The sequence below is a fragment of the Natrix helvetica genome (genome assembly GCF_964273705.1).
Source record: "Natrix helvetica genome assembly, chromosome: 3".
Lineage (NCBI taxonomy): Eukaryota > Metazoa > Chordata > Lepidosauria > Squamata > Natricidae > Natrix > Natrix helvetica.
In genome coordinates this window covers 31,892,206-31,916,987 of record NC_138549.1, presented here as the reverse complement: position 1 = coordinate 31,916,987, position 24,782 = coordinate 31,892,206, and the positions used below count along the sequence as shown (strand labels likewise).

The following is a 24,782-nucleotide window of genomic DNA, read 5'->3' as shown; positions in this document are numbered from 1 at the left end:
ACTCCTGAGGAACGACAATTTTTCGGACAAGGTCATCCACACCATCCAGGCGTCTCGCCGTCCATCCACGACTAGGATTTACGATGCCACTTAGGCCGCCTTCACTACTTGGTGCAGGGCTCATACCATCAAGGCAGTCATGGCGACCATTCTGCAACTGCTAGACTTTTTTCAGGAAGGGTTGGATAAGGGGTTATCCCCCAACACGCTTCATTGCCAGGTTGCAGCTCTCTCTACCATTTGACAAGACATTAATCGCTATTGTTGGCACAGCATCCTCAGGTGAAAAGCTTCATCAAGGGCGTGCCAATCTGCATCCGCTTGTGATTCACAGGTTTCCTTCATGGGATCTTCCGCTTGTCCTGTGGGAGCTGACCAAGTCACCGTTTGAGCCCAGACGTTCCATCAGCCTTCGACATCTCACTCTGAAAATGTTTTTTCTTATAGCCATCACATCGGCTAAGAGGGTGTCAGAGCTGGCGGCTCTCTCGGTCTGTGAAGACCTGTGCATTTTTCATGCTGACCGGGTTATCCTTCGATTAGATCCAGCTTTTTTTCCTAAAATTAACTCCCTATTTCACAGGGCTCAGGAAATGATACTTCCCAATTTTTGCCCTCGTCCTTGCCATCACCAAGAACAAACCTGGCACAAGTTGGATGTGCAGCGGACGATCCGCAGATACATCAAGAGGACGGAAGATTTTCGCCGCTCTGAATCACTCTTTGTTTCTTTTCAGCCGGGATCCATGGGACGCAAAGTGTCACCGTCAACCATTGGGCAGTGGTTGAGGGCATGCATTAAGCTGGCTTACTAGCATCAGGGCAAAATGATACCTCCAAGAATTACGTCTCACTCCACGAGGAGCGCCACTACTACGGCCACATGGATAACACAAGCTCCAGTGGAGGAAATTTGCAGGGCGGCCACCTGGTCGTCCCCAACACTGTTTATTAGACACTATCACATTGACTCTTACACTGCAGCTGAGTCTTCCTTCGGGAGGAGAGTTTTACAATGGGTCGTTGCGGCTCCGCACATCCTGGACGATTCTGCTTCCCTCCCTGGGACTACATAGCTTGGGTATGACCCTTGCTTGGACTCTCCAAGCAGCGCAGAGGAGAATGACCATTGGCTTACCTGAACGGTCGTTCTCTGGGCGCTGCGGGAGACTCCAACCCCGCCCTGGGGTTTTCTTCTTCTCTCCAGATCGCCTCAGGCTGTGAGGAGCAAGGACTCTCTTGACTGAACACACATCGTGGACAAGTCCGTCACAGACTACCGCCTTCATTTTTAAACTGACTTCAATGAGGAGAGGAGGCATGGTTAAGAAAATCAACTCAGTCCTTGGGCAAATAGACTGAATTTAACCCTTGCTTGGACTCTCCTGCAGCGCCCAGAGAACGACCGTTCAGGTAAGCCAACAGTCATTTTACATGCACAACTTCATGCAAATGATGTCCACTTTGTAGCAATACAGTAATACAATTATATTTCAAGAATATTTCTGTCAAAAAGAGTTGTTATTACCCCTTACCTCAAATATATATCTTCTTTATGCTTAAAAACAGTTGATGATTGACTAAAGAAGCATTAAAGGTTTATTTGTCTGTCTAGGTCTTTTGTATTGCTTTCAAAGGTTGTTTTTGATAACTGTGTGCAATCAACCAAGACACAATGTCTTATTAGTTTCTCCTCCCCTCACTGCAAGTTGAATATGGATTAGATGGTGATTGTTATCTTTCAACCTGATTGTGCTTCTCATCCTTCATTGTGTCCTCCACTATTTCATTTTCCAGATAAATCCACCTACTTCTTCAGCTTATTATATCAGGAACTAATACTGATCTGTGACTGTAATAAAAAATGATTTATTGATTAGGAACTATGTGTAGATTCACAATATTTTTATTTGGATGTTTGTTTAGCCATAATTGGATAGTATGTTCCTGGTCTTGTTTATTTGTGAAAGATTGCACTACATGATCCATTCCCAACAAAACAAATACTAATGTAAATCCTATTAATGGTATCTTTTTTTGTTGAATTAGGGTTAGTCAATAAAGAAGACTTGTCCAATATGCCCTAGGTCAATGATGGTGAACTTTTTTGGCTCCTGTGCCAAAAGCAGGGGGAGCGCAGGGGGTTCATGCGCTGGCATGCCACGCCCATAATGCTATGCGCATGACACACACACACCGCTTTTTGCATGGTTTTTTCACCCTTCCCAGGCTCCAGAGGCTTTCTAGGAGCCTGTGGAGGGTGAAAACAGCCCCCCCCGGATGCCTTCCAGAGGCCTCAGGAGCTTCCCTGAAGGCTCCGGAGGGTGAAACACGGACCTACGGACAAACCAGAAGTCACTTCCAGTTTGCTGGTAGGTCTGGTTTTTCCCCTCCAGAGCCCTCAGGGGCCTTCAAGCTTCCCTGAAGGCTCTGGAGGGTGAAAAATGGATCTAGGAGGAACCTGGATGTTTGGGAATTTTGACTTCTGGTTTGTCCGTAGGGCTAGTTTTTGCCCTCCGGAGCCTTCAGGGAAGGCTCCTGGAGGTCCCTGAAGGCTCCGGAGGGGGAAAATGGACCTATGGACAAACAGGAAGTCCATTCAAGGAAGTCTCCGGAGGGCAAAAGAATGGCTCAAAAGAAGGCCGAAGTCAGCTGGCCAGCACGTGCATGCGCACTGGCCAGCTGACAGGGCAACACCTCACGTGCCCTGACAAATGGCTCTGCATGCCACCTATGGCACGTGTGCCATAGTTTCGCCATCACGGCCCTAGGTCTTTCACTTGTATAAAAATTTTAACAAGTCGTTCTGTAATAAAGAACCACTTCTTATGTATAAACTAAATAAAAAAACATTTGTGATGATTGAGTATTAACAGTTTATTTTGTAGCCTGAACTGCAGTTATTCCAGGTTTCTAATTATCAATAGTCTTTCATTTGCAAATTTTCAGAGCCCTCAGACTTCTGGCAAGTATTTCATCTCTCTGGTTTTTCGTTTTTATTGCAGTGGTGCTCATTTCCTGTTCATTATCTGTAAGTGTGGTAATGAATAGTAAATTCAATAGACTGATTTGAGTGTCTTTGGGAATTTGCAACTAAAAAAAATACTTGCCTTGAACTCAGTGGCATATAACAACAAATGATCTGTCATATATTCAGTTCTTATCTCCACTAGTAATACCAACAAAAAAAATTGATTCCACAAAGTGATGCTACTGTACTGATTGTGAAGATCCATGTTAGCTGGATATAAATTATTTTTACACAGCTATCTACGGATAAAAATAGACAGTGTCTCAGAAAACTCAGTTGTTTGACTCCAAAAGAGGCGTACAATATTGAGAATACTTTAGGGGAAAAAAGTTATATTTTGGGGAATTAATCATTTTTCTTTGTTTTGACTAGTAGTACAATGTAATGTACATATTTCCAAGCAAGCAAGCTGCAAGAGAGTCAAAAAAAGCCAAAACTGCATCAATAACCATACAATAGAAGCCCTGCTCCTTTCCACACGTATTGCATGTGTGATATACATAAAAAGGGACAGGGCTTTGATCACATAGCTGCAGCTACCCTTGTGATATTTTTGACAATTGCTATTGTTTGAAAAAATATCCATCTGGTCCAGTTCAAGAAAGGCACTGGAGACAAAATGGAGGCTGGAGGCTGATTGGAAAGATGATTTAATGATGAAGCAGAATCACCAAGCATGTGTGATCCTGGATAGTTGACAACATGGAGTTGAGAGTGAGGAGTTTTTATACCTTCTCTTGGGCTTTGCACTTGAGCTTCCTGTTCCTGTGCAGGAACATGTATTTGGCTGTTGTCAGACTCCCATTGGGCCATGTAGGGGTTATGTAGGGTCATAGCTGGCTCTATAGGTTGTCTGAGCTAAGTTTGCTTGATGTTTCTGAAGGTGATGCAAAGTCCTTAAGATATTGTGCAATGTAGTGAGCTCTGTATCTTAGTGGGTTAACCCTATTATGTCCTGAATGGTCATATCTTAATCCAGTGGTGGCAAACCTATGGCTGAACTGGGAAGGGAAAGATTTTTGGTATGCTTTAATGTTGACCTGTGAAAGCCCATCACTAGTACTGGTGCTTGAAGAATTATCTGTAAGCGATTTAGTTATGTTGAGGGAATTAACTCTTTGAACACAACACCTAGCAATAGCAAACATTTTGCTATTTCAGCACATCCTACAATTTAAATTTTTGTTTTGTTGAAGCCTTAAGGTTATTTTTTTTCAATATTTCAGAAATCTATTTTCATGCATCTGGCAAGATTAGGGTTCTCAGAAGTCTGGCAAAAAAAAGGACGTGCCCTCTCTTAGCCTTAAAATCAAATATTGTCCAGGTTTCTGAGTATGCAGCAAGCTATCACTTCCTGAGCAGCTTTTCTCAGTGCAGCAGCACTTCCCTAATAAGTGCTAAGCATAAGTTAACAAGCTCAGCTCCGTGACCTTAATTAGTTGATTAGGACTCTCCAGCCAGCTTGTGCTGAGTTGACACAACTTTAATCAGATACTGGCTGAGATCTTTTGCCTTCTAACCAGCTATAGTACATTGCTCCAGTCTAAAAACCAGTCTTTCTGATGCTAGAAAAAGTAATTTCATAGACATGTGGGCTTAAGTGCTTTTTAAAATACTTGCCACATTCAAACTGTTTGAAGCCAAATCAATAGCACAACTTCTTTAGCTGGGCTCCTTCTCCAATTTTGCACCACCAGAACTTGTACAATTCAAATTTCTAAGATTAGCCCTTCATGTCTCAAAATGTATCTCTAATGCCGTCCTGAGACTACAGCAGGCCTCACGAAAGTGGAGGCTAGAATGTGGCTTATAGCTTTCCATGTTTTTTAGATGTTGATGTATCTTCTGTTTTTAATTTTAACAAAGGGTGGGATTCTACCGGTTAAGATTGGTTCGGGATGAACCAGTAGCTCTGACGATCAGCTGGGAGTGAACCGGTTCGCCCCGACAATAGATGGGCCCACCCGCATGCCCACGCTATTTTCTACCTTTATCTTCTCAGCTGATTCGCATGGCAGATTGCCACACAAATCAGCTGTGTTACTCCTCCGAAGAAGCCCAGAAGTGAAGATTTCTTCAAACTGCGCACTCGTGCATAGGTGCGTCAGGCGTGAGCGCGCACACGCAGGAAGTGAATCACATGCCAAATCGTGCGATCACCGAACTGGTTGGTGTTAAGTACCAATGATTTTTATGGCAAGAAAGAATCCAGAAAGAACAGGATCATATCTTACCCAGGACATAAAGAAACAAAACCTTCTATTGGAAAAAACAGATTTAGCAAGCAAACTAAGGACTACAAGATAAATACACACACACGTATACACACACACTTTATTCTAAATGTATCATTGCTATAGAAAGTTGCCAGATGTTCCAAAGAATATTGATAGGTCTTTATTTTATTGTTTCAGGCATGTCAGCAAAACAATCTTTAATTGAGATTGTGGGGGGCTGAAATTCATGATTTATGGTCTGTTTTCAACAGATCTTAATAAAATGTTATGTTCTTCCTATCTAAACAAGCATTAGAATGATACAAACTAGCTTCTCGGTTAATAAATTGAAGATCTTTTCAATTAACTGTTTTGATAACACTCGGTTGCCAAGTCTATGTTCTTTATCGACCCCATACTTTTCTTGGAACTGCTGGAGTAACAAATTGTTGGGTTAGAGAGTTAGCTGTGTCCCAGTGGAGAATACAAAGCCAAATTCTAACTATATCACTGCACAAATATGCAGTTCCACTGTAGATTTAACAGTTTTTGGAAAACCAAAACATAATTTGACTCCGAAGTGTTCATAGCATTTACGGCATACACTAAACAGATGGGAGTTGCACGATTAAAGTGGGGGCAGGGACAATTCCCTGCCATAATTTAGTCTAGAATGTAGCACATCAGAAATTAGCAATTGGCCATGTTCTTTCTTTTTCCATATCATTGAGATGCATAAATTAAGACAATCTGCATATAAACTTCACAAGGCAATTGGTATCATGTTACAGTTAATGGCTACAATGCAGTTATAACATTTATTAATTGGTTTGCATTATCTGCTCCTTTGCCAAAAAAACCCTCTTGTTTTTTCCTTACCCTCTTCATTCTTCCAGTACTATAAGGTTAGCTTAATTGAAGAGAATAACTGCTTTAAAGGACAATACTAGGTGGGAATTTGGTAACCATATACCTAAAATACTAATCACTGCGATCTAATATACTGCAAGTCGACTAAACTGCACCGCATTGGATCTGCACATGTTTTAGTTCTGTAATTGTTTTTTTTTTCAAATTAAAAAATACCCTGTTCTTAAAAAATTCAAACTTGAAATCTTAATTGTGGGTCACTAGGGGTTTTGTAATGTATAATGTGTTAACATGTTCTTAAGATATTATATTTTCTCAAAATTATTTCTGCTTATGATCAGTAGGACTTGAGTTAGAGAAGATTGTCATATTCATGAAATGATCGCTATAAGTGGAAGGTTTAGAAAGCAGAAGATTTTATACAGAGCAGAGAACCCAAGAAATTATATACAGTATATTCTAATAATTACCCATAATTGATATTTTATATTCTAAGTACTGAAGGATCAAAGTGATCTGATAGCCCTTGAGAAGACTCCTACTCATCACTTTGGCTTCCTACATTATATTTACTGGAGCTATTCCAATGTAAGTTGTGACAATATTTCAATTTCCCCTCATTAAATAGTTGTAAGTTTGCCCTGAGAACTGGGACTTTTAAGGTCCAATTTAATTATGACAAGATTACATGGGAAAGCTGAGCCTTTGGTGCCACAGCTCTTCTATTTAAGAGATAGTTTATGTTCAGTGTTTAGCACACCATTGACAAGCAACTCGGACTGCTTTCTTTATACATCAAATAAATGATTTGGAACATTTGGTAAGAAACTTTTAATGGGAAAGGGATTTCTACGTGCATTTAAATTGGAACTTTCTCTTCACAAATGCCCAAAGAAGTTAAATATGTAAGCAACTCTTTAAATTAAAGTCTCGGAGGAGGATTTGAGAAATCATAAAAAAATAGAAGTCAGTCATTTTATCTATCTATCTATCATCTATCTATCAGCTGTGGCACCAAAGGCTCAGCTTTCCCATGTAATCTTGTCATAATTAAATTGGACCTTAAAAGTCATTTTATCTATCTATCTATCATCTATCTATCTATTTATCTATCTATCTATCTTCTTCTACTACTACTACGTACTACTACATGAATTGAATATGTCAGCTGAATCCTCTGTTAAAAACTTAGCAAATTAATCTTTATTTAGTTTACAAGTTTTTAAATCAAACAATTATTTACCTATAAAATGAATATTTAAATTTATGACGATATGTCCCCTTGGCAAAACTTTGTTGTCTGCATGGTTATAATTTTTTTAGAATGTTTGTTTTTGCAGTAAAATTGAAATGCCCATGTCTGACAATAAACTTTTCTCAAAACATGGACATGCAAAATAAAATATGCCTTTTAATTAGGTGGGTGGCTTTGCCAATTCGTTTTTGGAAAATGATAGACTGGCATAACATCTTAGGGACATATATACAAACCTTTCCTTATTCTTGAAGCTTACTTAGGATCAGCAAGTGGAAAGCTCCTTCAAACAGTGCAAAGTTAAAAGCCCTCCAAGATTCTCCCCCGCCCCCCATGTGTGCATGCTTGCACAGCTCCACTTCCGCAAGCAGCGAGCAATTGTGCATACAAATGAAGATAGGTTTTTGTGAGCGGCGGGCATGCCCTCCACCTGCATAGTTGGAGTTGCAAGTATGCTCACCTGCCACTTGTGCGGCCCACTTCTGAAATGGCTGTGGCCCAGGACTGGGCCACAGCCCACGGTTTGGGGCCCCTTCCCTAGACAAATGGAAGTAAGACTATTTATTTTATAGTCAATAGGAATAATATTGAAGAATTACTGATGCACATCAATAATTCTTAGACGTTTGTATGAGAAGAGGAGAAACAGTAGAAAATTAGTGTCCTTTCCATCCCAATAATTGCATAATTTCTTAATATATCTAATTAATAAGGTGATGTGCTTTATTTTTCTGGTTCTTATTAACATGCAATTGAGAAATCTTTTGAATAACCCAGAAGTCTTCCAGCTTTTCGTAATGGTAATGCAACAATCGCCACAGTGGTGCCTTTTAGCTGTAGCTAAACAAAAGTTAACTTACGAACAAAATTGAGCCCAACATTAAGTCTTGTTAAGTGAAACATTAAGTGAATTTTGGTCACAGGAGGTGATCATGTCATCCCAGGACACTACCACTGTCATAAATATTCATCAGTTTCCAAGCAGCTGATTCCCAGCATTTGATCATATGACCATGGGGATGCTATAGGAGTCATAAGTGTGAAAAAGAGTCATACGTCACTTTTTTGAACAGAGGTGGCACAGTGGTTAGGGTGCAGTACTGCAGGCTACTTCAGCTGACTGCTAGCTGCCGTTCAGCAGTTCAAATCAAACCGGCTCAAGGTTGACTCAGCTTCCTTCTGAGGTGGGTAAAATGAGGACCCAGGTTGTTGGGGGCAATATGCTGACTCTGTAAACACTTAAAGAAGGCTGTAAAAAGCACTATGAAGTGGTATATAAGTCTAAGAGCTATTTCTATTTTCAATCTTGTTGTAACTTTGGGCAGTCAATAAACGAAGTGCTGTAAGTGAAGGACTACCTGCACTACGTATCTGTTTGTGAATAGCTCAATTCAACCAGTTTCTGCATGGAAACCCCTCTTCTGGATACAGCTGATGAGTTTCCCAAGAAGTTTTTATTCATGACAGAAACCATATGCCTTGTTCAAACTGCCTGTATAAAGGATCTATCCAACTATGGAGGTGCTCCTTTAAATTTCTTCACAAAATGAGAAATGGCTCTAGTGCGCCTCAAGTAATGAGCTACAAAATAAGCATTACCAGTTTTAATTGTTATTAATGCCTTGTACTGACATTTATTGTTTCATTGCTGAGCGGACAAACTGTGGGTATCTTATTCTTTCATTCTCCTTGTACTATGGAGGGTTTGTAGAATTTCATTTTGCGAAACAGTTTTACCAATTCAGAAGCCCTGCTATTGCAACACATTGTACATGGGACCATCCTTGACCCAGAATTGACCAAGAACAGGTCATTCTCAACTTATGACCACAACTGAGTTCGACATTTATGTTGCTAAGCAAGGCAGTTGTTGGGAGTTTTGCCCAGTTTTACAACATTTTTTGCCACGGTTGATAAGTAAATCACTCCAGTTGTTAAGTCAATCATGCAATGGTTAAACCAATTTGGTTTGCCCCGTTGACTTTGTTTGTCATAAGCCAGCTGGGAAGGTGACAAATGTTGATCACATGACCCTGAGACAGTGCAACATGCCACTTGCCAAGTGGCCAAATTTTGATCATGTGACCATGGGGATGTTGCCATGGTCATAAGAGTGAAAAACAGTCGTAAGTCACTTTTTCAGTGCAGTTGTAACTTTGAACCGTCACTAAATGAATGATTGTAAGTCAAGGACTATCTGTATGTACTTTAGTATGCCCCTGTATAACACCACTATTTCATGAACAACACTGGCTTTTACCATTTTCCAAGGTGCTGGTTGTCACCTATAAAGCCCTACATGGCATAGAGATGAGTTATTGTAGGATATCTGCTGAACTTATCTACACTAATAATATGGGCATGCTTTAGGTCCGTGATGGCGAACCTATGGCACACATGCCACAGGTGGGACGCAGAGCCATATTTGGTGGCACGCCAGCTGTCAGCTCTGGCGCGCACCGGCCAGCTGATTCTTCACCCTTCTGGAGGGTAAGGGGAGGCTGTTTCACCCTCCCCGGGCTTCAGGAAAGCCTCCAGAAGCTGGGGAGGGCGAAAAACAGCTCCAACGGGCCAACTGGAAGTTTGGAAACGATCCATTTCCAGCTTCCGGAGGGCCTATAGGGGAGGCTGTTTTTGCCCTCCCCAGGCTTCAGGAAAGCCTCCAGAGCTTGGGGAGGAGTCACAAATGCATGTGGGGGGATTGCGTGCGCTTGCACAAGTGGGCGGGGAATTGAGTGGGCACTCAAGCGTGCAATTTTGGCCATTAGAAAAAGGTTCACCATCACTGCTTTAGGTCATGCCTTGAGTCACTGTCATCTGATGAAACCCAGAAGCCATTCCATTCCTGTAGGGGCATCTGCCCTTTTAAATAATTCCTATCCCCAAAGTTCAGTTGTTTCCAACATTGCTGACCTTTAAATAAAAATTAAAACTTGGCTATTCCCCTGAGCATCGGGACTAAAATGAATAAATTCATCAGGAAAGGGTATGAATGTCAAACAGGTTGCTTATTCCTGATTATTACTGGCTGTTGTTTTTGTTGCTTTGTTTTGTTTGTAAGCTGCCCAGAGTTATATTGTTTGAGTTATATTACATTTTTTAGATAAACAGATAAATTAAAAATTGCTACTGCTGCAGCAATGCTGGAAAACATACTCCTGTCTACTGTTGTAGTAGATGATGGCTCTAAAACATTGCAATATTTGGTCCTTCCAGAGAATGCCTAAATCTCCAGTTTAGCCTATTTCTCAGTGACAGGATTTCTACCTGCCTGAGTTGAGTTTTGGCTTGCTGCTCATCTGTGTGGTAGGGTGAAAATTGTAACAAAAAGGTTCCGAGATGCAGAATAAACTAATAAGCATGAAGTTCAGAAAGGAAGAAGTGTGTAAAGAAGTTGTGGGCTGAAAAACAGGAAGGGGAGGTAAAAGAGAGGGGAGGACAAGCTCAAAGGAGATCAGGAACAGAGACAGGAGGAGGTTAATGAGAAGTGTCACAGCATGTTAAAAAGAGAAGTGGCAACATGCTAAGCTGGGGAAAGAAAGAAATTGAGCCAACAAGGCATAAGATAGGCTAAAACAGAAACATGAGGTACTGGCGATTTAAAAAGAAATCTTTGAGAAAATAAAATAATGCTGAGGGAAGCCTTCACACTGAACCAGAGGATAAGAGGAACTGTGCATAATAGAGAGAAGGCAACTGAGAGCTGTTCGGCTGAAAGCTTTTGAACAGGGAAAGAAGACTGAATGTCATACAGTGGTTTCTACTAAGCAGTCAATTCATTGGTTTCAAGGCCCTAGTTACCATTTAATTGCCTCGTGATTGTTGTTTGTTTGCTTGTAGTTTCTTAAGTGCTGCCATTTGATTTGTCTGAAATGTAAATGCTCAATGACTGAATCCCCAGCATGTCATTACTTGACTTCGCTTTTCCCCCAAGTAGACGTAATTGTCCACTTTGCTTATCAGAATTGATTGGTTCAAATAAAGACATATTCTGGAATGTGAACATACAAGAAATGCTTAGAGTTCCATGGTTGCTTCATTTATATGACAAGCCTACATTCGTAATAGATGGACATTCTTTCATTTTTTGGTAGAAGAAGTCTGAGAGGAACTCAGAAAGACTAATCAATTATTTGGGTTGGTTTTTTTTTGTTTGTTAGAGAAATTACTTTAATGTGAAGCCACATTCTGTAGGAGTCTCTTTTTAATTAGAGTAAGTAGAGAAAAAGTAGAGAGGAATTCTGTCTAATTTAGAGATTCACTGGCCAATTAATTTGCAATGGAAGAGAAGAAAACTAGCTTACAAGCAGGGAATAGCTTGAAAAAGAGGGGAACTTTCTGTATCTACTTAACAAAGAGATTCAGAAAATGGTACTTAATTGAGTGTGCAATGAATAGTACTCGTATTGGGTATTTCAATGCTGAAATATAGAGACTTAGATATTCAACCATGACTGATACTTCATAAAAATAGAGTTGTATTTGTACGCAGTACGGGCGTTGTTTTCTAGGCATTATGCTATTCAAAATTTTAAATAAATGAACCTTTTTATATATCATTGTGTGGACCAGTTTTAAACACAAAGCTACCTGCATTTTACAGATAAATATAAGTACATTCCAATTGCTATTCTTCAAACAGGAGTATAAATTCTGAAAAGAGAAGAAAATTGAAAAGACTGTAGTAAGGGAAAAATAAAATATAGGGGAGAGAATGATAATTACCTTATTAACAGTCACAGTTTGTAAAACAGCTGTTGGATATAGCAGAAACATTCTTACATAGGTGGTGTGGCCCAGCCGGTGCTGGTGCCGCTGCCACCAGACTCCGAGAGTGATAGTCCCTACGAGTCAGCTCCAGAGGAGATGGGCGATCCTGGACAGGATTCGGAGGCTGAGCAGGGATCCGAGAGTCTGGTCGGCCCCCAGGTGGCGCCAGAGGCATGGAGCAGCGGTGAGAGCCAGAGGAGAAGGACTCCCAATGCCCTGCCTTGGAGCAGCGGGGAGGACTCATGTGACAGTGACTCAGGACTTAGCAGGGCGTTTCTAGATGCCCGTTTCCGGCGCGCCCACAGACGCAAGGAGCGTGGGCATAATTATAGGCAGTAAAGAGCTCTCAGGTGCTGTTTGGGAGACGCCCTTTTTAGGTTATAAAAGGGTTGACTCTGGAGAGGCTCTGCGCAGCAGTCAACAAAGGACTTATGCCAGAAGCTCTAGTCTGGGATCCTGGCAAGCTGGATAGCTGCTTTTGTGTTCTGTCCCTGTGAGTTTTGTCTTGGTGGCTTGCTGCCACGAAACCTCTTGTCTGTTCGTGTAATAAACCTTGTTCCCTTGTACTGTTCCGGAGTGTGTGTGCTGTGTGGGCAACGGAGGAAGGGGGGGTCAGAACACATAGGTATCTATATAAGCAAATAGTATGAGCCAGATTTTGTCCCAACTGCAGGAAATAAGAGTTTGATTTGTAGTTGCCTCCTACTAAACTATTTTGTAGTGAATTCTAAGATGAGAAATGGTTATAAAGGCAACGTGCACTGAAGGGTAACAATAATGTATATTATAATTAATTGCATAATAGTACATAGTATTTTTCTTTTTTTTTTGTTGCAGAACCCCACTCAGCTTCCCTATGGAAAAGCTCTTTATGCCTACGAAGGGAAAGAACCTGGTGACCTCAAATTTAACAAAGGAGACCTTATTATACTGCGCAGAAAAGTAGATGAGAATTGGTATCATGGGGAACTGAATGGAAATCATGGCTTTTTCCCAGCAAGCTACATCCAGTGTATCAAGCCTCTTCCACCAGCCCCACCACAAGGCAAAGCACTTTATGACTTTGAAATAAAGGACAAAGATCAAGACAAAGACTGTTTGACTTTTACCAAGGTAGAAATGCCCATCCTTTTCTAATTAGTTTCATTATAGTTCCTAATGTATTTGCTTTAAAATACTACTCTTTAAAGTATGAATTTTGGAGCTACCGCAGAGCTCAACTCAGAGGTTTCCAGGGCGGAAGGTTAAAAAAAAAGTCAGATTGGCAGTCCAAACTACATAATTGAAGTCCTGACCCTTTTTAATGTTCTTTTCCCATAACACATGTAAAGAGAGTCAAGACTCCAATCCTGTGGTTGTGCCTGCAATCTTGACCTTTTTTTACTGCCTGCAACGATGCCCCGGCTCAACATAATTTCCAGAAGGCCTTTGAACTTCATCATTCTGATTGTTTTCCTTCAGGCGGGCAACAAAGAAGAAGTTGTATAGCCTGAAGGAATGATAAAATTACAAATAGAACATTTAAGTGATATGGTATAATTGCTTTTTATTTGAAAATGAATGCTTCTCTAATATAATGAGATAATATTTTTTTCATGCATCGGCTGCCATTTACTGAATGATTTCCTGCCCTGTCGGTGAGACTCCAGAACAGGACTCATTGTTGTAAAACAAGAGGGTGGGAATTCTTGCACTTAGTGGCTACAACTGACCCAACCATCAGCTGGAGGACCACAGAGTACATGCCTGGAAGTAAAACTGATTCCAAGGAGTAAAATTGAGTTGCTTTTAGATCACAGCATATACTAAGCAAGGGGACATTTTGCTTAGCATGTAAGATAAGCCAAGTAAGACAAGAGTAAACCAATTGAAAAATAGACTTTTCACAAACGTCAGTGTTGCCAAAAAAAAAAAGTTCCAGTTTCAGATAAAACCACAAAAATACGGATTCAGCACTTGAAATGAACTGGGGATGGACATGACCAGAATCACAAGGACTGAATGGAAAGAGAGATTAAGATCCTTAAACGTCATTAGGTTTGGAAAATGCAACAGTATTATCTTAGAACCAGAAGTCAACACAAAACTGACTGAAATTTCTGCTGCAGCTCTGTGGTCCACAACCTTTGAAAGATTAATATAACTGTGCTCATTCAGGTTACAGAACTGCACTGATTTAGTGTTCAGCTTTGGTTTACCATGAAATATTTTATGGAACTGAAATCTTGCATTAAGACTTTGCTGCTTTATCCATAGGACATTTCCATGAAAGCCTGGAACAGTTGCCTTGTTCTTATGTCCCATATATGAATCATGTTATTTTTTGGCAGTAGCAATTTAAAAAGATATAAAGTTTTGAGATTTGTGGTACCTTAAAAACTCTTTAAAAAAAAGCCATTGTACTTAACAATATCTCATGCAGTTGGGGTTTTGTGGCTGTGCATTCATACAATTCACTAATCTAGACAAAAACTAATACAGTCATATGCATCTCTCCCTTATACTGACTATATGGTCAGCCAAGTGGCTGATTACACTGAGTTATATCATCACAATTTGCCCTAACTTTTTTCCAATGAGAAGCACAACTGTGGAGATGAAAGAAGTAAGGAGTACTGAAAAACCGCTACAATGAGGAGGAGGTGGAGAGGCACAAACAAATTTGGAAGAACTGGCAAGTATATTATGGGAGTCAGAGCTCCTAATACTTTCTCTAGATCAGGGGTGTCAAACTTAATTTCATTACGGGGCGCATCATGATTGTATTTTATCTCGGAGGTGGGGGCGCCTATGGCCAGGATGGACATGGCCATCTGGACATCATTCCTGTCGGGGGTGCCTTTGGTGGTCCATATGCTCTGCCATTGAAAATAGGCTCCCAAGCTCCATTTTCGGCTTCCACAGCCTCCTGCAACCATCCGCCACTGAAAATGGAGCTCAGGAGGGCCGTGTGCAGCCCTCCCGAGCTCTGTTCTCACTGGTGGAGGGTTGCAGAAGGTCATGGAAACCGAAAACTGAGCTCAGGAGCCTGTTTTCCCTGATCCTTCACTGTTTCCAGGGTGGCTTGTGGGCCAGATCTAAATCCCCTGTGGGCTGGATCCAGCCCCTGGGCCTTGAGTTTGACACCCCTGCTCTAGATTTACTCCTTGGAGATAAAAAGCTTAAAGAAGACACAAATCAAAATGTCAGTTTTGGAAAGCCATGAGATAGAAAATTCTGGACTAGGAAGAAAGCATAGGAAGATGTTATTTGACTTCACCTGAGTATATTCTAAAAGAAGAAGGCATAGTCTTTTCTGTGAAGGAGAGCCTTGGAAGTATCTAGTACAGTTTAAATCAAATAAAAACAAAAGTTACCTGTTTGCATATTGTTGTATGAAGCACACGTTTATACCAGTGGTGGGTTTCAATTTTTTTTACTACCGGTTCTGTAGGAGTGGCTTGGTGGGCGTGGCATGGCTTGGTGGGCGTGGCAGGGAAAGATACTGTAAAATTTCCATTCCCTCCCCACTCCAGGGAAGGATATTGTAAATGGGATTCGGGAGGCAGAGAATAGATGGGCCCAGTGGGAGATAGTATTTACGGTTCTCAGAACTACTCCAAATTCCACTATCGGTTCTTCAGAACTGGTCAGTACCTACTGAATACCATCTCTGGTTTATACCAAAGAAAATCCTAAAATGATAAATTTGATTATCCTATGTTAGGTTGGGTTTTTGTAAATATGGGAAGTGTCTCATTGCCAAGGTAAAATCCATTTTGGAAAGGTCTGGAAAATTTCCGTTTTATCAGTAGATACTCTATATTGATCTCGTCATATGAAGATGTATTCATAGAATTACATCACTATGTGCAGGAAGGAACTTCAGCATTTTTAATTCCTCTGAGTTGGAGCTATTTAGTGGGAAAGAAAACCAAGAACTTAGCAGTATCTCAAAACTGCAGTGCCACAAACAATAATTAATCATCCCTGCACCCGGTGCCTTTTCTAGCAGTCCTAAAGGAAGAGAAAATATTTTCATTAACACATTTTGATTGAATTAGTCTCCAGAGGTGACTATTTTTATATGTCATGATAAGGAAGCAGCAAACTGTTACTCACTTAATTTACTGCCACAATATGTTTACTGCCAAAAAGGAAAAGAAGGGTGTGTGGGATTTTCAACCTCCAGGACCCAGCATAGTAGGACTGTTGTTGAGTTGCATGCACGTTGGCTTTCTGACCTTGTGAAACAAAAGGATATGGGTCAGCCCCGTAACATTTTACTAGAGCACCTTTGTTGACCTACAGAGTTTCCTCATCTTCCCCACAGATCTAAATGCCAACTCTCTATTTTCTGCATCCAGAAAATAGGTTCCCACCCCCTGAATGCGTATATACCATTACCTAATACGTTTTTCTACCTCTGGTAAACTTTATAGCAGCTTTTTTTATCCAACTTTGATCCAGTTACTATCTCTAATACAATTCTTTTCTCCTTTAGGTGCCTTGAGACTCTCATTGTCTTCCCATCACATTTTTTATTCCTCAGCTTCCTTCCTTCTATATATGGCTTGTCACTTAGAATAACCACATCTTTGGTCCTTGTCTGTTGTTTTCTCTGACAGCAGATAATCTATTTTTCATTTCTGGATTTCACTCTTGTCTTTATTTCGTCAAACGTTTCTATGCTAATTATAGTTGTCACTCTGCTGAAGAAGCTATTCCTATTGAGATAGATACCAGATCCCACCCGCTACTGAAGTCAGTCACTCACACAGCTCCACCACAATGACATGGCCTATCTGTTGTCATTGATACGATTTTTCTGAGAGATGTAGGCTAAAATTTTCATTTCATCTTGGCTGAGAAGAAGAAAAAATCCTATTTGTGTGTATGACTCTTGAAACAGATTTTCCATCTTATTTCTATTAATGGCTTTCCGGTAGTAAGTGGATAAGACTGTATGGTGGTCGAATATATAGAAATATGTAAAAATGATAAGTGTTTTTCTTTACATTAAACAAGTATCTGATTCATTTAAAGTACAGGCAGTCTTCAACTTATGACCGTGATTGAGTCCAGAACTTCAATTGCTAAGCAAGACTAAGTGAGTCATGCCCAATTTTACATCCTTTTTGGGGAGGGGGGGTTCATAGATATTAAATGAATCACTGCAGTTTTTAATTGGCAACTTTAAGATGTGTGGACTTAAACTTCCAGAATATGTTAGCTGAGAAATTCTGAGAATTTCTACACATCTTTAAGTTTCCAAGCTTGAGAAATACTGACTTAAGCCCTGCCTCATTTTTGGTAAGACACTTGCTTTACATTTTTTTTTTAAAAAAAAAATTCATTTTACATGTTACTGAATGGATGCTTCAAGCACTAATAAGAGATTATAAACTATTCCCTTTGATTTCAGAAATGTTTTCTCAGTTCTGTTGGCCAGCTTCTGTTTTGATCACTCTGGGCCTTTTAGAACTGAGTGCTTCTCAACACAGATAGGGCACTTCTACCCCAAGGAGAATTGTGCCATTTTGAAGACATGTCAGCTAAGTTTGAAGACTGTGCTTATTTATTTTTAGCTTAGCCACAATGAATTTGAAAAAAAAAAACTAGAGGAAAAAGTCATCTTTTGTTTCAAACTCTGCAACTGTGTAAATCTTACAGCTGGTTTCCTTTGTGGAATCTCTTGTTTTACTCCCATCTCTAGGCTTCTTGGTTTAGCAATCCTTTCAAGGTTTAGGTGAGTTGACAGCTTTTCAGCTGCACTCCATTGGGGCTACTCTGCAGGGAGGAAGCAGACAAATACACATATAAAGTAGGAGAGAAGAGGGGAGGTAGAAGCAATTTATTATAAGGTGAGCATCTTTTTATTTTTGCAGAACCCATTGTAATATTGTACGGTCAACAGAACAGAAGGTGATTGCAGATTCAATTTAAAAATGCTTTCAGCAGTTGGGAAGTAGATCACCATGGTGTTTTTTAAAAAAAGAAAAGTGTGGTTTTGAAATGAAGGGATGATTGACTACAGATTAATAAAAAATGGAAAGACCCATAATAAGTCCAGTTATAGAGTTTTCCTAGCAGTGTTGTGGAAGATGTTTGCTCTTGTTTTCTTCTGGGAAAATTTTCTGACTTAATAAGAGACAGTTAATCAATTGAAATGGCAGAGGTTTTGTTTAGTTACTTATTATATGACTCTGTCAGCTGAAAAGCTCATGGACCAACAAGATGGTCTCTAGCTTACAGATAAGGTGGAAGTGAAAGAAAAGCCAGAAATGAACAAAATTTCTGGAAAGAACTATAATGAGAGCCAGTTTGGTGTGGGGTAAAACACCAAGCAAGTAAACAATACAGAGTTGGAAGGGACCTTGGAGGTATCTAGTCCAACCCTCTGCTCACGCAGGAGACCTGTACTAGGGATTCAAACTGCCGACCTTTCTGATCGACAAGCACAATGTCTTAGCCACTGAACCACCTAAGAAAGTGGGAGAGTGTGAGGTCTAGTCCCATGCTAGGCTCCAAGCCAACAAGGGTGACCTTTGGCTAGTGAATCTCTCTCTACCTTAGGATAACAGTAAGGACAAACCACTTCTGAAAATGTTGCCAAGAAAACTGCAAGGACTTGTCCAGGCTGTTGTCAGGAGCCAAGGATGACTCAACGGTACCAAATATAAAAACCTGAAACAGTTCAGAGAAGGCAAAACCATAAGACACATGTGTTTTAAAACAGATCCAAAGAAGTGCCTTTGCTTCTCTTTTCTTCCACTGCTCCAGCCTGAGGAAATAACTGCTCATCGAGTACAGCTTGTTATCTGGGTGACTTGAAGCCAGTCACGGTCTCTCAGCATAACCTTACTATTAGATTGTTGTGAGTTAAATGAACATGTTGTTACTCAGGCACACCATGGAAAAGCAAAACAGATTCAGAAGGCACATAGCTCCTTCTTATCTCAAATCTTTCCTCAGTACTCCTTTGAAGAAGAATTGTGGGCATGCATTCCTCAAAACATTTCTTCCTCATTTTAAGCTGAGAGCATTGCTTTACCATTGAAGGGAAATTTAAGAATACAGAATTTGTGCAAGGCACCTGACGCTAGTGACTGCTGAAGAAACTGAGATGGACTACCTCACACATTTTTCAATTTCAAATTATGTATACTTGCCTCATTCAAATACATATATTAGACCTTTTGCAATTTATCCTCATATATTTTTTTCTCCATATAAGTAGATGTTACGTCTTATCAATTGGCAAACAAGGATGGCACTGTGAAAAAATATACTATTTTGCCACCATCTCTTGCTCATTTTGGCTCTCAAAAATGAAGGAATGGTGTTAATAAATACCATTACATGTGGCATGAAACACTTTGAAACATTTTTCCATGTAATTTCCCCCGCTCTGAAAAAAAATAGCTGACTTCTACTCCATTTAATAAAAATAAAATCAATTTTGACTGAAGTGATTGATTTCCAACATAGCTTTTGATGTCAATGATAAAATAGAATTTCTTATCTTAACAATAACATGGAGCAGATGTCAGACAGTGATTAATTCTGAGGCATATTAGCAGCAAGGAACAGAAAAAGGACATAACATCTCACATAGACAACAATTTTGAAACAATGATTCACAGCTTTGTTTGATGGAAATCAGTATGCATAGAATAGCAGACCATGCAGTAAGATCAAGTGGCACTTCATCATTTATGTAAATAAATGATGGATTGTTTATTTCCTGGTTCAGTTCATATCCTGTTTCTAAAAGATGTTCCCAAGTCAGTGTTGTAACAATATAAAAACAAAGGAATCCTGTTAGGTCATGTTAACGGATTATCCAGCGTCCCACATACTAACCAGTCAGTTGCTTCCCAGAAACTCACATGCAGCAGCATCTTCAGCAGCCAGGGTTGATTCAGAGAGATTCAGAAACTGCCTTTAATAGATTTAATCTAATCTTCTTGCATTTGTCTTGAATTAAAAGAGCAGAAGAAACCAATCTGGACAGGAGCAACTCATTCCTGTCAAGCCTGTGCCTGAATCCTGGAAACATATGGAGCTCATCATGGTCAGAGCAGGGTACCTGCCAAATTCCACAACAAACACAGCATGGTACTAGGAAATGTTTCTAGTCTTTTGAGAGTCCCTGGCTTTCTCTCCCCCCCCCTCCCTTCTCTTCTTCCTTCTAGTTTCTAATCTGTAAATTTAGAAACTTTCCTGAAAGTTAGCAGGTAAAATCTATTACAGACAGGTCACTGGTCACACACCCACCCTATGAATTATAGGCCCAAATAAATTACATAAAATAGCAGACTTTGCAAATAAGGACAAAGTGAAAAATATGGACGAGGATAAAAGAGTTGGTTCACAAGGGTGTTAGTACAAACCTTGTTTTTTTTTTTCCCCAGTGTATCCTTGGTGTAGAAATGCAAGTTGCCAGTGTTTGTTTTTGTTAACATAAAATACAAACAGTTCAGGGAACTGTATGTCAGTAGTTTGTATGTTATGGTGGAGCAGAATGGTAAATGGTGCCCACATCTGATGTTTTCGTACAAAATGTGAAATGAAAACTGATCTGAGTCAGAAAGGACCTGGAATGAACCATTTCATTTTTCAGTGGAATGTTCAAAGGCATTTTACAAAGCTGGCAATGGCTCTGCTTTTGTCCTGCCAATGGTGTATTTTGTGTTCTAGGGAGCATCATCCCACTGATTTCATTCCTCATGTAGTTATATAATACTTCATAGCTACACGAGATGAAAATTAGGCAGACAGCTTAGTCTACATAACAGTTCAGCTGCCAAATCAATTTTGCTGTGCTCCTTTTTTCCAGCCTTAAATTTATTCCACTTCGTGCCCTTGCCAGTTGTGTTATTTTTTTTAAGATGACATGAAGAGGTTATATGTATTTCTCATAGCATAAATATTTCTATGTGTTTCCTTCACTATGTACATTTTTATATATTTTTTCTAAGCATAATTTTCTGGTATATATTTTCCCTTGTAATCATTTTTCACCAATATACAAATCAATGAACAAATCTTTACCCTATGAAGTATACCTTAACATTTGAGGAATTCAAATCTGGGTACATTTCATTGCTTCAGTCCACATGAGGATTCAAAACTGAGTTGAGTTAACATGAGCTAAGTGGACATCGTACCATTCCTAGCTTAGTGGTTGAACTTCAATTCTTTTATAAATAGAAACATTTATTTCTGTTCTTAAAGTTTTCATTGCAAAGTTTATTAGAGAATAATCCCACTTCAATGGATCATCCGGGGAGAACCAAAAGCTCATTGAACTTCTCAGTGTTCATTAATTTGCAATTTATTTATGTATTTATGTATTTGACCATGGTATCCTATTGCGCCGGCTGGAGGGGATGGGAGTCGGAGGCACCGTTTTACGGTGGTTCGGCTCTTACCTCTCCGGCCGGATGCAATATGTGTTGACAGGGGGGCAGAGGTCGACCCTGAGGCCACTCTCTTGTGGGGTGCCGCAGGGGTCGGTCCTCTCGCCCCTTCTGTTCAACGCATATGTGAAGCCGCTGGGCGAGATCATCCGTGGTTTTGGGGTTGAATATCATCTGTACGCTGATGATACCCAGCTGTACATCTCAACCCCAAGCCACCCCAACGAGGCTGTCGAAGTGATGTCCCGGTGTTTGGAAGCCGTCGGGGTCTGGATGGGGGACAACAGACTCAGGTTCAACCCTTCCAAGACTGACTGGCTGTGGCTACCGGCACCTCGGTTCAGCCAGCTGACTCCATCGCTGGCCATAGGGGACGAGCAATTGCCCCCTGTGGAACGGGCGCGCAATTTGGGCGTCCTCCTAGATGCCCGGCTCTCAATGGATGACCATGTGGCAGCCGTGGCAAGCGGGGCGTTCCACCAGGTTCGCCTGGTGCGCCAATTACGCCCCCTACTGGACCGGGATGCCCTACACACGGTCACTCATGCGGTGGTGACGTCTCGCCTAGACTACTGTAATGCTCTCTACATGGGGCTTCCCTTGGGACGCGCCCGGAGACTGCAGCTAGTCCAGAACGCGGCCGCGCGGGTTGTCATGGGGAGTACCAGATACTCCCACGTAACACCACTCCTGCGCGAGCTGCACTGGCTGCCTGTGGTTTTTCGGGTGCGTTTCAAGGTTCTGATCACCATCTTTAAAGCGCTCCATGGCACAGGACCTAGTTACTTGCGGGATCGCATCCTCCCACATACATCCCTGCGGCCAATTCGCTCTCACAGGGAGGGGCTTCTCCAGGTGCCGTCCACTAGGCAATGCCAGCGGGCGGCGCCAAGGAGTAGGGCCTTCTCTGTGATGGGCCCAACCCTCTGGAATGACCTCCCCCCCGATATTAGAACCACCACGGACTTCCGCTCCTTCCGACAAAAATTGAAGACTCACCTGTTCCGATTAGCTGGCCTGGCATAATTATAACTGTTATAACTGTTACCTCCTGGAAATATATTTTTAACTGGTATTTTAAGGGTATTGTTTTAAATTTAACTGATTTTAGGGGTTTTAAAGCCATATTTATATTCTTGCTGTACAGTTCTTTTAATTCTTTTAACCTCCTCCATATTTATTTATTTATTCATCTGTTTATCTATTTAATGAATTTTACTGTGGATGCTGTATTTGCTGTGTGGACTGTACACCGCCCCGAGTCCCTTTTGGGAGAGGGGGCGGTCTAGAAGTGCAAAGAAAGAAAGAAAGAAAGAAATATTTTTATTCCACCTATTATTTTTATAAATAACTCAAGGCAGCTAACATATATGACACTGCTTCTTCCTCCTGTTTTCCTCACTACAACTCTGTGAAGTGAGTTGGTGATTTCTTTCACTATATGACATAATATAGCATTAATATAAAATAATATAATTATAATGCCTCATTCAAACAATGAGCTTTGATGCAACAGGCTGGTCCATTATTTCCACAGAACATCTGGACAGAAATGTGATCTGTTGTATCAGAAGTCTGCCAAATGGGCAATCTGTTAAATTGAGGCTTCACTGTTTTATATTCATTAGGGTTGGATAGTATTTTGAATTTGAAAGCAAAAAGCTGCTTCCTTAAAGAAGCTGCATCATCTCTCAAGAGTTGCACTGTAATTACATTAATAAATTAATAGATGTATGTAATTAATGTAATTAACTAAAAAATAATAAGTAAAATAAATAAATTATAAGCTGTTTATAAGAATCACAGACAAATGCTACATGGACTGTCCCTGCATCTTTCTGCCTTCAAATCTGTGCTCATGTACAGTCCTCATATTCATCATACCTAGGCAGATGGAGAAGGAAAACTGTTGGAGAAGGCCAACGTGATGAATATAACTGAGGAAGAGGAGAGGCTTCTGTAAGCAGTATACAGAATTTATTCTCTGATTGTGAAAATGGCATGGAACAAGCCAACTGCCCAGTGATGGGTTCCTGACCCCGGCACAGCCGGTACGCTGCCGGTATCCTAAATGGGCATGCACGCTGCACGCGCTTGCGCACACCACCACCCTGCGACACCCAGCTGCCCAGCCTAGGTCGCACATGTGCCACACGCTGTGCCCCTGTGCGCAAGGGGTTGGTCGCATTGTTAAACGGCCATGGAATACGGGCAGGCGGGTGGACCAAACGAGCCACCTTAACGGTATGGTGGCCGCTTCTCCCGGCTACTCCCAGTACGGTCATACTGGGCCATACCGCCCAGAACCCACCACTGCAACTGCCCTCAGATACCTGCTTTGAAATGTCAAGTTCAGAAGACAGAGGAGACTAGCAGCCAAAGAACACATGTAGAAGCAGGAACACCTAAACTAGCTTTTGTACTATGGCCAATAGAGTTTGAGAGTATCGTTTGTGATGGTAATTCAGTCCAATATAACATCTGTCTTTCTTTTGTGTTACATAGTATTTTTGACATTTTTCATCAGTATATTTTTATGGATTTCAAATTCCCTGAAATCTGAATTTTATATTTTTAGTTCTAGAGGTTTTTTTTTTCCTGTAAGCAGATGCTTTAGTGCAGATTTAAAATGGTAACGGGTTTGGTATTTCTTTCTTTGTTTATTTGACTCTATAGAGCCACCAAATCAGGAAATACTCAAAGCAGCGTAACTGAAAAACTCAGAAATCAGACAAAACGTATGAAAACTAAATTTTACTATGTGGAAATACTTTACAAAAATTATTTTAGTCATCCTTCATCGGTCTTCACTTAGTGGAATCACAAAACATTTCAACCAATTTGAAAAGCCAGATTTGGTCAATAAAAGGAAACATGTGTTATTCTTTTCCCATTATAATAATTAGCATATGAAATGGCTAATTATTGCAGCTGAAAAAGGAAATTGAGGAAATTGAAAAAGAAAATACTTTATATAGCAGAAGTAAAGGAGTTAATATAAAACATATGAGCACATTTCATGAGATATATTGCATTCTTTTCAAGAAAGAGTATGCGTTAGAATTTGGGGGTCTATATTATTTTTATTTGAAAATCAAGTTCTTTGAATAAGAGTCAAGTTTAGAAAGCATGCATTTTGAAATTAGTCTTGAACTGAAGTGACTGTGGTTTTTATCCTGAGTGCATATACACATACAATAAAATATTACAAACAAATCAAGATAGCACCAAAAAAA

General features: G+C 40.4%; 1 protein-coding gene across 2 annotated transcripts in view; it reads left to right on the top strand.

The window, feature by feature from the left end:
- SH3RF3 (SH3 domain containing ring finger 3) overlaps positions 1 to 24,782 on the top strand; it is a 193,127-nt gene that overhangs the window by 108,260 nt on the left and 60,085 nt on the right. For both annotated transcript variants that reach the window (XM_081947955.1, XM_081947956.1), the window contains exon 2: positions 12,980 to 13,255. The gene's annotated coding sequence lies outside the window, so the exon portion shown is untranslated. The remainder of the gene's footprint in view (positions 1 to 12,979; positions 13,256 to 24,782) is intronic.